Raw genomic sequence first — 14,987 nt, 5'->3', positions numbered from 1 at the left:
CCTTAATCTTCTTGTCAGTGGGCTGACAGCCTTCCAGGGGAGGCGGCACAAGCTATCAGGTTCCTTTTGCCATGCTCTTTCTCTCTCATCTTTTTGAATGATTAATTGCTTTATTTTTCTCTTTGCTTTACTGCACTTCATTTCTGACAAATGTTTTGGTTATTCAGGTTGTTTGTGTACCATGGTGCTGAGGTGTTTCAGTGTATCACAGCCTCCTGCTGCTGCGAGAGAAGCAGACAGTCTAAGAGTTTGTTCAGAGTTTGCAGTTAACGAAATGAATAATTAAAGGAAATGCATGTCTTGCTTTCGAAGCAGGCCAGAACTGCAAAGCCAGAGTCAAGGCTCATGGGTGACTGTTTTTTTCTCTTTGCTTCTGCAACGTCTAAAGCTATCTGGTATGTGCGTGCCTAGGTTTTCCCTGATGCTGGATAGAGGAACTACAAGATGGGAAAGTGTATTTGCAGAGGTCGGTAAGGGAGAAGAGAGAAATTTCTGAATAAACAGAAGGGAAAAGAAAGATATTATGAGCGTAAGCCAAGCAACATGTAGTAAAATAGAAGACCATCCTAATTCTTCCCAAGGCTCAAGATCCCCACAGAGTTCTCAGCAAGTCTGTTGTTTCTTAGGGTTATCGTTATTACGTCGGTTAGAGCAGAAAAGCACTCATCCACCAAAGTGACTCATCACCTCCAAGTCGGGGGAAAAATCCTTTGACTGCTTAGAGTATAAGGCACGGCCTGGGTGACTCAGGACTGCCTAAGGACAGAGCTGACACCACACTCTGCTCACCCTACTGCCCGCCTGTGAGAACACGGGATGCAAGGGGAAAAGAATAGAGTAATAGTTTTGACTTGTATGGCACATACGACTACTGTGCTGAGACATCTGTGAGTTAGAGGTGTAAATAGTTTGTACCACAGCTTTTAGTTGTTTTGGAATGTGAAGTTTGGAAGCATGCCATAATAATCTTTCTAGAACAAAGTCGACAGTGCTGGGAACAAGCAGAACTCCTCTGGAGCTACTGGAGTTACATGGCCAGTGCATGGCCAATATTTCAGGCCAGCTTCACACCTTGTCCTGACCAGTCGTATGATGTACAGGCCACTTTGCAGCTTGGGCACCTGCTCAATTTACCATGCTCCATATAGACTTTGGAGACAGACAGGGTCCAAGCTGGCTGCCTCTTAGTGGAACAATCCTCCAACACTTACCAAGGAGGGTTCCCATCCTCACAGTCTCATGCCAGCTGCAGAGATTGCCACCATGTGCCTTCAGCATTGTGCTACAGACTTGGGATGGGGCCATACAGGGTGGGCACTGCATGCCCACTTGAGAGGTTTTGGGCCTGAGCAGTTCCACAAAAACCTGTCCCTGGGTTTGCTGCTTCTGCAGTCCACAGATGGAGTAGATATGTAGATCTGTATCTAGACTAGAGCTGTCTTTTAAATGAAGTAGATGTTTTTAGCAGTGGGTGTGGGTTACTCCCTCTTGAATCTTACAACATGACAATGTTTGAAAAGTCTTTGTGGAACAAGTGCTCCTCTTAAAAGAGAAAGAGTAGCCTGTGCCTTTGCTTATATGAAGACACAGACTGAGTGAGATCTTCTTGCTTGCATTTCTCTATGGGAAAGCGCTAGGTCCTAAAATTACCTGTCAAGTTGTTGACTATGGAGCTCTGCAACCATTACATGGTCAGATGTGACTTTGTGTGTTGCTGTGGGGAAAAATATTTGTTCGCTACCATCTTGCTCTGCTTCTTATGTACGTTCTGACTCGTGTTAGGAACCAATGGTCTTTGATCCAGCATTATTGGATTGTAATTGGCCCTGTTGACATGAAGCAATCTTGGCTGTAATGCAGCCTCCTTCACTCACTACTGTGGTCAGTTATTTCACGGTAACGGCAACTTTGCAAGGTATTTTTGCTTCGTTGAGTAATTATGTTGTTATGGAAACTAGTATTCTGTAAATTATCTGATGGGAGGCCCGATTCACTTCTTGGGAACAAGAAGTTTTAAAGTAAAATGTACAGGATAACACTTTTTAAATTAGCTATATATTTATTGTGTAATTGCTGATCCTTAGGGCTTATTAACCATCTGGGTCATGTACCAGCACTTCAACATCTGTGCAGGATCTAGTCAGTTGTTCTCCCTCCGTAGAGGATGTGACCTGTGGGTATGCACAACTGAAAACGAACTTGCTCCTGCCTATGTTTAGGTGACCCCCCTGCCAGATTTGGAGAATGTTTCTGTGTTCCATCTGCAGGGCTTACAAACTCCAAAAACGTTGCCTGTGGCTGTGCGATGGCCAAAGGTGCATGTGGCTGTGGCAGGAGGGATGTGTCCTTTTGTCTTGATTCTATGATTTATGGGGGACCGGGCACTGCAAGAGATTGACAATCTGATATAATGACCTCGAGCTCCTGTTCAACCATTTAAACATTTCAGAGAGCCTGTGTTTGCACCAGAGTTTGAGTTTTCTTCCCATCTACTGTTTGTACCTCACCATAAGGTAAAGGAATGGGCAGCCTCAAGGGGGTTTTGATTTGGGGTATTTTGTTCACAGAAAACCTACCCTTTCAGCTGGTGCAAAAGGATCGCCTATTTACTAATCCCAAGCACTGGAAAAAAAATCACAGAGCCTGAACTGTTTCATCATTAGGAGCCAGAAAGTCTTGACCAATGGAAGCATCCCAGGTACACGCAGCACAGAGCTTTCAGAGCTTTTTTTCCAGCATTCTTTACCTATGAGATGAGCAGCCTTTCATCCCCAGAGCTGTTTCTGCAGCACTTTTCAAGAGTGTGAACCATGATAAACATGTAGGTGGAAACCCATCAAACAGAAGTAATTAAGTTGCTCCTGGTTAACTGAAGCTTATTTTACATGGTTGTGGGACCCTGCATTAGCATGAGTTAGTCAGTGCTATTGCCCAGCATCCTTCTCCTTTTTCATGCTTTCAAACTGTAGTTCTGGTTCTTTTAAACCATCCAGCTAATAAAAAGTGTTGCTACCCTGTACATGTTCATCTTAAGCCTGAAGTTTAATGCCCAATATCTGTGGCTCCAAGATGCAGAGGGCAGGCAGGGGGAGATGTCTATCAGTGTGCATTCCGGTAACAGGATCATGCCTAGAAACATTTTTGGTTTTCATCTTGCCCATATCAGTTCAAGCTGGTAAAGCGAGATGTTGCTTCTTAATATTGACTAAATACAAAATGACTTTGCGATATTTACTACATAGTAGCTCATGAGAAGGAGTCTTCTGCGTTGAAAAAGGTGTTCAGAAAGAAATCAACACTAAAAAAGGGACTAAACTTCTTATTATTTGAGAAGTCTATGTGGCTTCTATTCATAATACCCATTCCTCCCAAAACAGCTTTCAGAAAGTGAAACTTTCTGCAGGACAGGGGCTGACAGGGACATCAGCCTCCCAGGGCCCCAGGAAAAGTGACTCTGGAGGATGGTCTGGAGCAGGGACCTCTCTCCTCCTCTTGGCTGTGGAGGGAACTTGGAAACCTGTGTCCCCTCTGCTGGCCTGGCCCTGGGGTACACTGCAAGCACTAGGAAAAGAGCTTCCAGCTGATAATTCATTTCCCTGAGTAGTGGGTTTAATTTGGGGGTTGCGATAAACCTTGCCATAAAATATGCCAAGGTCTTAATCTCTCTAGAAAAATGAAAATCCTCTGCCTTTTCACTCTAGTTGCTGGTTTCTAAATCCCCTTCAGTTTGTCAGCACCTTTCTGCTTCAGAGGAGGGAGCGCTGCCAGGCTGGTGTATCATCTCTGCGGGGTCTGCTGCCCACGTTACAAGTAGCACATTCTAATTCAGAGCAGCAGCCTTCGTGGCCGTACAGGTCAGGTTTGGCTGGCAGAAGGAGATATGGTTGCATATTGCTGTATGACAGATATTCACAATGAAGTAAAAGTTGTTGTAAGTAATTTCAGTTTTAAGCTTATATTTACATGTAAGAGCTTTCAAGAGGAAAAGAATTGCCAAAAAAAATAGCTAAGACATACCGCTGAATGCATAAATGAACACCAAAATCTACATACCATGTCTTCCCATACTATTGTCTTTCCATGGAGTCCAGAGTCATGCACGAATCTCATGTTGAAGTTGTGACTTAAGATTAACCCTTAGATCATAATTTCTCTTCAAGATCCAAGTCACGAGAGAAAATCAAGTGAGATCTTGCTAGTGTCTTCCTGTAATGACTACAATTAGTTGATATTTGAGACAGACTCCCAAGGATCAAGGAAGGAGATGCTATAACACAGCTGAAGTCACGGATGCGTAATGGTGATGGTATTAAAAGAGCTGAATAGAAGCTGAGTGAGAGAGAGGGTTGCAGCTCCAAAGAGTTTGAGATCAAAACATAAGACGCATAGAAAACATGAAAGGGATTAGTTTTAAATGCCAGGAAGGAGAAGGGGAGAAATTGAGTCCATATTACAGTAACTTTACTGGTCAGTTTTTAAATTGTGCTTGTAATTTTAAAAAGTATTTCTTTATTCCTGCTGCGAGGCCCTACTTCACACTGGCTGTAAACGTGTTAGGATAGAAAAATCAAAGGTTTTAACTGCTGTGAGGCACCCTCATCATATCATAATGCCTTTTGAAGCGGCAATTCAATGATTGATCAGAGAAGATCTAATTAACTGACTGCATTATATGAAAAAAACAACCATGGAGAAAGTTGTGATACTGAGTACCACATTCATCAGCATCTTTGCTTTGCTGCACGCGTGTGGGTGTTCTATGGAAAAGCCAGTCCTTCATTCAATATATGACCTAAAAATAAACCTTAAGATGAAAAGTTTCCTTTGTCTTTCTGCCCTGCCTTCCCCATGTTCTTGCTTTGCATACTTCTAGACATTTTAGGAAGTGCATAGACCATATTTGTCACTAACACATTCAGTGTTAACTGCTTAAATCTAATATTCACCCACGCATGATCTATATGGGGGTGAAATTCAGATACGAACGTTAACTTAATAAATTGTCTTCTATTCTTGTTTCCCATTTATAAATTTTGCTTTCAGCATCCCGTGCCTGCAGAGGCCAGGCAAGCTCAGTCTCATTGGAAATGACATTTATGAACATGTGCAGCCCCAGTCTGAGTTCACGGTGAGCTTCTCCCAAGGGATGTGTGACCTGTAATGTGACAAACGAGAGATGTGACAGTCATGAAGCCAGATATTCTTCATTGGGATTGATAAATACTTTGATATGCTCTTGTAAAAGTATACAGAGATCACGTGCATAGTTTGTGTGCTTGATGGTCTTTTATCTCAGATGCAAAGATAAAACTCCACAGCAATTCATGCCTTCCAGCAGAGCTCGTTTGGCTGACTGCCCTCTCGTACCTGCCATGCTTTGAACTGTGATTCTCCTCTCTCTTGGAGAGCAGGTTTTTTTATAAAGCTTCCAGACCTTAGCCTGACAAGGTCTTTGGAGCCACATGAAATCAGCCTTGTTGGGCAGGAAGAGTTGAGTCATCAAAAGTCTTATGTGCGTTATGTCAGTGCTGTGGGCTAGCTTGCATTATCCCCCGCATACTTGGGTATCCGGTTTCTTTCAGAAACACTTTACTATTAAAAGAACATCTTACTTTAAATGAACATTTTTTGCCTATTTTAGTCATCCTCTTTTATGTTAGTATCAGACGTAGCCTTAGGTGAAGAATTGAATTAACTTTTAGATTTTCCCTCACTCTTTTGATTCAAGAATATTGCCCAGACGGATGAATATTGCTTCCTCAAATTTGTTTGAGTGAAGAAATTACAGCCAAGGCCAAAAGGGAGGGAAACAATGACCTTCCAAAGCGTTATTGAATATTCCCCCAAAAGAGACTGTATGGCTTGCTTGTACCACACAGTCTACCCCAGCACTAGTAATACTTTCTACTCTTTGAGTTGGTTTTGTGTTCCTCAGGGTCAGTGATAGGTAAGATACATGCTCTCATTTTTTAATTCTGAAAGAGTAACCTGTATACAAAGAACTGAAATGTTTATGGGTTTGCCCTTCAAGGGTTTTTGTTTAGTGTTTCAGAAGTTACTCTGAGGAAAAAAAGAAGATGCTTCTACATAAACTGATGTGTCTGCAGAGCTCATGAAATATTGTCTCATTCTTCAGGGCACATCAGCATCCTTCACTTGTGCAGAAGCCTCCCTAGGAACTTGCTGTGGGTGTGAAAGGTAAGAGCCGGGTACTGTGGTTTTTATTGCATCTGCACATGTCACCCTTTGTTGCTTCCCTTATTCTCTTGATGACTTACTAGCTCAATAAGGTGTAGCGTAACTAACCTGAAGTGCTATAACCATCAGAAATTGAAAAACCATTCAGCAGCACAGTCGGCAGTTAGCCGAAGAGCCTACCCCCAGCTTGTGGGTGAAGGAGGTTATTTATGGGAATCATTAGCTGAACTGCTATAGAATGAGGTCTTACAGTTGGAAAGAGGATCTGTAATAAAGGAATATACATCTTTGGAAAAGTGCCTTGCTCTGAGCTTCAAATAATGCTTTGTTTAAAAAGCTGGAGTTTTCTTTGTATTTATAGAAAATCAAACCAGGAGTTCCCCTGTGCTAGGATATGCTCTGGAAACAATCTTCCAGTCTTTTGTGTCTAGTATTTTAGCGTGCTTCTATTTAACTTTGTCTGGCTTTCTGCTGCCATTAGCTGTATCTATTAGTCGTTAGCCTGTTAAATTCTTACTGTATCTCCGTTCTTTGGAGAATTAGAGTAATTTGAAATACTTGGAGAATGCTGGCCAGGCAATGATTGTGTTTATAAAACAGAGAGGTTATGTTCCTTTTTATTTACAATTATTGTAAATGGAAAATGCATCTGTTGTTTGTGTTTCCCTGAAATTGCGTATCACTCTTTCAGACACCTGAAGACCCATTATCACCTCCATAATTCCTCTGTTGCTTTGTCTATGAGAGAAAATGTCCTTTATTGGCCTATCTCAGAAATAGCATCTCATCAATTGGGAACTGATTTAGAATTCTTTAATTCAGCAGATTGGCAGAATATATATGGCACTTCCAGGGAAAATCAAACCACGTGGAAGCAATAAAGGCTGGCAGTTACGTCTGATCAACAGCAATAGCCCAGCATCTAGGGGAAAAAAAGATAATGTATTTTTCTTTCTGAAGCCTATCAACATTTAACAAAACTGCTTTTTGTGGTTTTAGCCCATTACAAAACCACAATAATTGGGTTTCTTGGATTTTGGTGGAGGGGAGAGGGTGAAAAGACAGACAGCTGCAAAGACTTGAAGCAGATTCTGATTCTTTATTTTGCTTGACCTGATTTAACAAGCTTCCTCTGTTGAAATATCATAGTCTATGTTGGGATTATGTCAGGAAGCAGAATATGTGCAGTGTGGGTGAGTGAGCCTGCATAAACTGTCAATGAAGATCAATTATAGGAATTATTGAATTACACATTAGATAAGAAGCAGATGACTTCTTTTTGCATGCAAGTGTGGTGTTAACTATTTTTGTCTAAATTAAAATACAGCCATACAGGCAGTGAAAATCTGTCATTGAGCGTCACGAGCTGCCCAAGCTTATTGATTATTTTTCTCTTTATGATTGAAGTCCTGCAGTCTCGTGGTTTTGGCACGAAACACTGTGCAGATGAAGTGAGAAAGCATAAATCCACTAACAACGTGCAATTTATGGGCAGCTTGGGTAGAAATGCCCCCTTACAAAGGGCATGATAGGGATGAAAAGACAAATGTTATGTAGCACTTGCCATTTTCTGATGTTTTGGTTCTCCTGATTCCTGCTGTGGGAGTTGTGTGTCCTCCTGCTCATACCACAGCTGGGCAGCTGACAACAGTGTGGTGGGACAGGCTTGTTCCTGCACCTTCACCTTTATAAATATCTTGTGTCAGCCTGCTTATTGAAGAGTTTTGCATGTTTAGATGGCATTTTTTGCCCCAAGAGGCTCCATTTAATGTGGGAAGAGTGGTTGTAGAATAGCTATCCTTTAGCAGACTCTGCACAGCTGTTGAGCACCGCTGCCAGCCTTGCTTGTCTGTGCCTCTGGCTTAGTTTGCTGCTGAAGAATCCCAGCCTGGCAAAACAGAAAACCAGTAGGATTTAAAGAGCCCTTTTAAAGAGAGAAATAGCTGTCCTAATTCACAAGAATGGGTTGATATATCTTTTGGTATCCAGATACTGAAAGGCATCAGAATGAAACCCAGGAGAATATGTAGAGGACAGAGATGCAATAAACCATCCTGCCTGTGTGTAAATGCTCTTTTATTCTGGCATCCTATATTCTAAAATGTAAAATCTTTATTTCCTAATATCCACTCATGGTGGATTGAGTTAATGCAGAACCCAGCCTCCTCCACTGCTTTTACTGCTGCCTTCTGGAAGATTTTAAGTGGTGGCTGGTGTTTGGCTTTAGAAATGTTAGCAAATAACATTTATTTAGCATATTTTTTTTGTCATTTTAAGGTTGGCTATCAAGCTTTTTCTGATAATTTTTTGGATATAAAAAGCTGACTACTTTCTGCTTCACGTTTAAAAGGTTTAAGAATTGTAATATCTGCTATGGCCCAACAAGTTTGCACCTCTCCCTTTGTTTCCAAGAAGGTAATTGCTATCAGCTTTTTTCACCCACTAGTCCAGTGTGTAAATGCTGCATCTGATCCATTTCAAAACTTCAGAGAACCAGTGCACAAGACTCTCTTCTGGTAGGAAAGTTGGATAGCTGAGTGTTGGGAAAAGCAGAAAGTAGAATATATTCTACCTTAGTACTTTTGTATTTTGTTCAATCTTAGAGGAATTGGAAACAGTAGCAAAAACCCACTTATTATTACAAAGTCATTTTAAAAAGCTTATATCCGTCTGCAGTACTTAAGAACACAGAAGAAAAAAAAGAAAAGTAGCCTTAAGCCTGGTGGGTTGGTTTGTTTGTTTGTTTGTTTCCAGGAAATGTTTCTTCCGTAGAAACTCTTCTGCATGGAGTTTCCATTCTTCTTTCAAGACCTGTTATTTTAGCATCCAGCCAGCTAAAAATGGCCAAATGCAATTAATTGGCAGACAGTGAACATGGCATGATTGCAACTGCTTCCCACTGTGCTTTTTTTCTGTTTGGGGAAGAATATACTGTTTTTTTAGCATTTTCCTTCCAGGTACCAAAGGAAACTTAAAAATGTAAGAAAACAATGCGAGCCAGGCCAATAGCACATTGGGAACAATGAATGGCACTCCAAAAGGAGTTATTTGACCATGCAGGGACCTCCAGAGCGGCCAGGAATTGTCATTCAGTCCCTGTATGAACATGAAGTTGCTTCACCTTTTGTCAGTGTTATGTCTTAATCACTTATTCATCACAATTCTTAACATGAAAAAACTGTTTAAAAATCAGAATCCCACAATAGTCACTGTAAAATATTTCTTGGCCTCCAAGCAAACAGTATAGAACTAATTCTAGAAGAATTAAATAAAGTAACATGTGGGCTGTCATTGCTGAGTTCTTCAAGACAGGAATGAACGCACCCACTCAGAGCAAGAACATCTTAAATCTGAAAAGCACCAAAATCGTGATTCCAAATTGAAAAATAGACAGGCAATCATATTTAAATTTCTTTTAGTCTTACCTGGAAGAGTCCTTCTACATTAAAGCTGTCATCGCCTCATCTGATGTTTTTATTTATACTCTGAACAAAGTGCTACTACTGTTCCTTCTTACCCTATTCATAGTGGCCACTGTGCCCATAGGGCTGCAGTTCACGAGTTAGAGTTTAGCGTAATCTTTGCAATAAATCTTCCAAAGAAAAAAGAATTTCTTTAAAGTTCAGTTATGGGAAGAAGCCAAGGCTACTTCTCTGTTTTAATTCACCAGACTTGGTAAACAGTTTGGTGATTTTAAAAGAGTTTACATAATTTTAACAGATCTCTTTGAAACTATTTTAATGCTTTAGATCCATCAGTCTGACAGTACTTGTTTTACTAAACTGTAGGTAAGAGCAAATGGTTTTATTTTGCTTTTAGATGACAAATCTTGGAACTCCACAGTATGTTGTGGCTACCACTGTCAGCCAGCGCGGGGCTGTGCCTTACACTTCCCAATCACTTCTGCAGCAGAGACGACTGGAGCAATTGCCCCAGGGGGTGGATTTGATGTGAGCAGGCTCTTCCCAGTTGAATTATGCCTTACGAATGACATTGAACAGACCTATTTTTTAAAAAAAACAAACTAACAAACATCCCTCTTTCAAAAAGGAAAACTGAACTACACTAATTTTGTTAGCGTAATTTCCACATCCATCCACCCTTACTTATTCCTGAAAACTCCAAACAATAGCTAGACCTATTCTCCCCAAAATTGCTATGGTATAGCAATATATGAGTATCTTTCAACGCCATTTAGCTAACTCCTAAATTAATTCACGTTCTTACACCTTTCTGGAAGTCAGCCAAAGGGATTTATGGGTATGCGTGCCCTTCTACTCATGAATATTGGATAGGGAGATGTCTGTCTGGCACGTCTCTGTTTCTGGCTGATCTCAAGGATAGAGATCGACGCAGAGCCTGCTACTTATTGACAGAATTAATCTTTTTGGGCTCTTTCCCTTGATGATGATCATATTTCCAGTTTTTTAATATAGCGTGTGGACTGGATTGAGTCAGAAGATCAGGATACACAATGTTCTGCAGCCCACAGGAGGGTGGGAATGCCAGGGTTCTAAATGGAATTCCAGCGCATGGCAATGAAGCACAGGTGACCATCCCACAAGCAAGCAAATGATTGCTGAAGTAAACTAAAGGGTGTTTTTCCTGTGGATTTGTTGATTTAAGGCAAGGAAAAAGCCTTCCTGTGAACATCTAGAATTCATTCATCCTAGAACGAATGTGAGATTAAATTCTACTAATAAGTTTTAATTGTGCTTTCAAAAGAATGTGGTATTTCCACTATAAAGGTGTTTCAGTTCATATCATCTTTTGGAATCTAGATAAAATGTAATTTGATGTGGCCATCTTTTACATGATCTAAATTCCATACATATCTAAATTCCAGAGTAATTGAGTATTTTGTTAGAGATTTTATCTTCTAAACCAGAGTTCAATGTTTTCTTCCATTCTATGTCAAAGAAAACATGCAAATAGTTCTTTAGTTACATTTGAAATAAAACATATACTGTAGTTGCTCAGGCTCTTTATCAGTTTTGTTTTAATTAAGCCCTTGTCACTTGTTGCTCTGCAACATATAATTCCCATTAAGTCATGACAATTTAGTTTTCAGCAGCTCCAAGAGATATTAATGTGAACGCATCAATATTCATGTGTCTTGACAGATCGTGAGGTTTAATAAATTGCTTTCTATAAAACAATTCTTGTGGAATTAGGGGTGTTCCTGTGATAGCACCAAGGAAACCTGAAGCCGAGATACATAAAAGATCATTTGCTTTTCACTCCACCTAAAAATTAATAAATTATTTCTCCAGTAAGTAATGAGGTATTTGTTTTAGGATACATATAAAAAAATTATCATGCAAGACTATTTGGATTGAAAAAGCGCTTCACTTTCATGTGGTTAAATGCTCAGTTTGCATATAAAAAGGATTGTTAGTGACCTAATTCAGTTACCATTTCATTTTAGCCAGACATATAGCAGCTTACGTTGTGGCTCAGAGAGAAATTCAGCATAGGTCTGCAATGTTAGGAGAGCGTGTTAAGAAACCATGGGTCACTGAACAGTGTGTGCTGGAATGAGGAATCCTCTGCACTGGGATCAGGTCTGAAGAGCACCACATGTCTGTCTGCATTTTTATGAATAAATAAAAAGATGTTGGCTAAGTATGTAATAGGAAGGCTACCACATGTATTTAAAACACCATTTTAATGGGTTTTGCTTCTGAAAATACAAAGAAAACAAAACCAATGTATACCTCCTGCATGAACATGAGCACTTATATACTACTATTATTAGTGCATTGCTAACACAAACAAAAAAGGTCTTTACTATTTCAATCAAAATAACCTTGAAGCATATTATCTCAGTAGCTCAGTACCCAGCTTCGAATGGAAGTCTGTGGAAGAAGCACCTAACAGACACATAGGTCTTTTCAACTTTCATTTCCTTTCTGCTTATCCTAGGAGAATAATTGCAGTGTTCTCCTTCCAAAAATTCTAAGGAGGAAATTAAAAATACTGCAGAAGGAAAGACAATAAAATTGATCCTATTTGCCTTTATATCTTCACTGAAATGAATTTACTTATGTCTTCCATAACTGTTATTCCTTAAGATGTATTGTGCAAATATTTATATCCCCCACAGTGTGCACGACTGCTGCATCTATGCTGGATATTTTGTCATAGTTTGGGAAAACAAAGTAGAAAAATATGTGCCTATGATCCAAGGTTTATTTGGGTCCCATTAAACAATGGTGAGAGCTGCTAGGAGTGAGGGTTTGTGATAGTATTCAAGTCAGCCAAGTCTAACTCTTTATTTTGATGCAGAAGGTGGTAGGAATGGTTGGACTCGATGATCTGGTGGGTCTCTTCCAACCTGGTTATTCTATGATTCTATGATTCTAACTCAGCTACGATGAGGCTTAAGGCTGGGAAAAGAATGGAAAAGCTGGATTTATTACAGGATCTTCTAAATACTGGTGAGTTAGAGAAAGGGATTGAGCTCATAAGGGATAATTAATTTCTTGTTTTCATACAGATATAGGTTAGCTATGCTGAAGGCCAGCCATAATATTCAACAAAAGAATCTCTGGAGAACACTATTTACGGGGTCCACATACTCTGGAAGCTGGGGTTGCATACTGCTAACAATCTGGGTGAACGGATTAGCACTAAAATTTGGAAACACCAGACCTGAAGTGATTTCCAAGGTAGGACAAAAAAAATGGGAGTGATGCTTTTGGTGATGCTTAGCTCTTAGAATTGTGATAGCACAAGCCTTTTTTATTGCCTTCCAGCCACAGATAAATCTCAGGAAATCACCTTCCTGAACGCAGTCATGAGTACCTTACTGCTCCGAGGATGAAGATATTTAAGAGTGATGCTGCTGTAAACACAGGAGTTCACAGCCACATGGTGTTAGGGGGATTTGGCATCTCTCTGCCCATTAAATTATGGTGATGTTAGTTTCAATGAGAATCTGGGTGCCAGAAGAAGCCGGCATAACTGCATGCCTGATCTTTTGCTCTTACATTTACTTACGTCTTAGACTGCGAGCGAGCCTGAAGGCTGTTACAGTGACAAGCAGTCTTTGGAACACGGTAACCTTGGTGCACTGTACAACAGCACAAGGGAGGAGAGTTTTGGCCAAGGAAATAAAGGGAAACACCTACTCCTACAACAAAAAAAATGCCAAACCAGATGGTAAACAATTCAATACATGGTGAGATGTCAAAACATGTTGAGCACCATATTGGGACCTGTTTAGGGAAAATCAGAGCTATTTATTCTGTTATGCTTCTGAATGACCTATTAATTTAATAGTAGGCAATAAGCCCTTTTTTTGTACAATTGCAGGTTTGCTGATGGTCCCTCAAGTTAAGTGAGATTACCCACAGGAGTGGCTGCTGAGATCGAGAAGTGATATATAATTTGACCATTATAAAGATGAAGAACCAGCATACTATGATTAATCTTGAGAAAAATATCACAAGTATGAAAGAATCACCACTTTCACTCTAAAGACTTCAGATCACCAATTTAAAGAAAAATGAAATGCGTATTCTTCTGAACAGGTATTTATTTTTTACCTGCGACATCAGAAATTGGTACTGGGGTTTTATTACTGAAGCTACTTTTCTCTCTCCCCCACTCATCTGCCACTTCAGCTTCTTTTTGTAATGTTTGGTAACAGTTCTGGTGCAGCTGTATTATTATGCTGCTACTTCATTTTGCTAGGAGACATTCTTGTTTGTGTGTGTCTTTCACACAGCAAGAAAGAAGGAAAATGTGATCTTCTCCCACATGGCCGCTGCTAGCAAGACATTTTAAGGGTCTTCCTGAAGGGAAGTAACCTAAGTTGAGCCTGCCCCTAAATTTAGAGCAAAACTGAATCTGTCCTGAAGAATTCTTTGAACAGACAGCTTCCTTGTTTGCAAGCACCCAACAGTACACAAGCAAGGAAATATTTATTTGGGAATCGTAGAATCATAGAATAGTTTGGGTTGGAAAAGACCTTAAAGATCATCCAGTTCCAACCCCCCTGCCATGGGCTGCGACACCTCCCACTAGATCAAGCTGCCCAAGGCCCATCCAACCTGGCCTTGAACAGCTTGAATGTGGATATTTTGGCAGTTAAAAGAGAGGAGTCTGACGGCATTAGTGCAGAAGAGGAAATGCAGAGGACACTGAAGTTCTCCTCTTAGTTTGGATGGGGGACAACGAGGTTTGTCCAACACCTAGGACAGAGCACCCTTAGACATGACAGGGTTCCAGGTGTCAAGGCAGCACGTGGTACCAAAATGCACTAGCATGAAAATTGACCAGTTTACAAAAAGGAAGCTCTTCATTGCACTTCTTTTTAAGAGCTGTGCAATGTGGTTGTGGATGTGACAGACAATGACAGTGTCCTGAGTGGAATCCAAAAAGCGAACTGGCAGCGCAGGCGGTGGGCAATAAATTAGATTTTAAAAGCTCTTTCAGGTTCAGTAACTTGAAATGAACAGATGTCCAAGTTTGAGACAAGTAATGCACCAACAATATGTCAGCATTCCAGGGGTGGAGTGGTAGAGGCAGAAGGAAACACAAATCTGTAAAATGACTGGTATAAATTCATAATATAATTAATCCACCAACGCATAACTTTATCGGTTAGATGCCAAGCCAGTATTAGCATAACTAACTAAAATGATTTGATTGCTGGACATATCTTGTTTTACACCACTACACAGCAACGTTGCTATTTTTAAGGAGCCCCATCACCTACAATTCTGTTACCAGCTTAAATGCTGCCAAACCACTGTCTGTACAGAGAACTGTGCTGTGAAACA

The 14,987-nt window shown here is 40.4% G+C and overlaps 1 long non-coding RNA gene across 1 annotated transcript; it reads left to right on the top strand.

Moving 5' to 3' along the window:
• Positions 1-6,152: 6,152 nt before the first annotated feature.
• Positions 6,153-13,821, top strand: LOC138727896 (uncharacterized). The gene is made up of 3 exons (XR_011338631.1): positions 6,153-6,198; positions 12,698-12,869; positions 13,516-13,821. It is a non-coding gene; the product is annotated as an uncharacterized lncRNA (long non-coding RNA).
• The last annotated feature ends 1,166 nt before the right edge of the window (positions 13,822-14,987 follow it).

This window comes from Phaenicophaeus curvirostris, chromosome 17 (assembly GCF_032191515.1).
Source record: "Phaenicophaeus curvirostris isolate KB17595 chromosome 17, BPBGC_Pcur_1.0, whole genome shotgun sequence".
NCBI classification, from domain to species: domain Eukaryota; kingdom Metazoa; phylum Chordata; class Aves; order Cuculiformes; family Cuculidae; genus Phaenicophaeus; species Phaenicophaeus curvirostris.
This window is presented reverse-complemented; position numbering and strand designations above follow the sequence as displayed.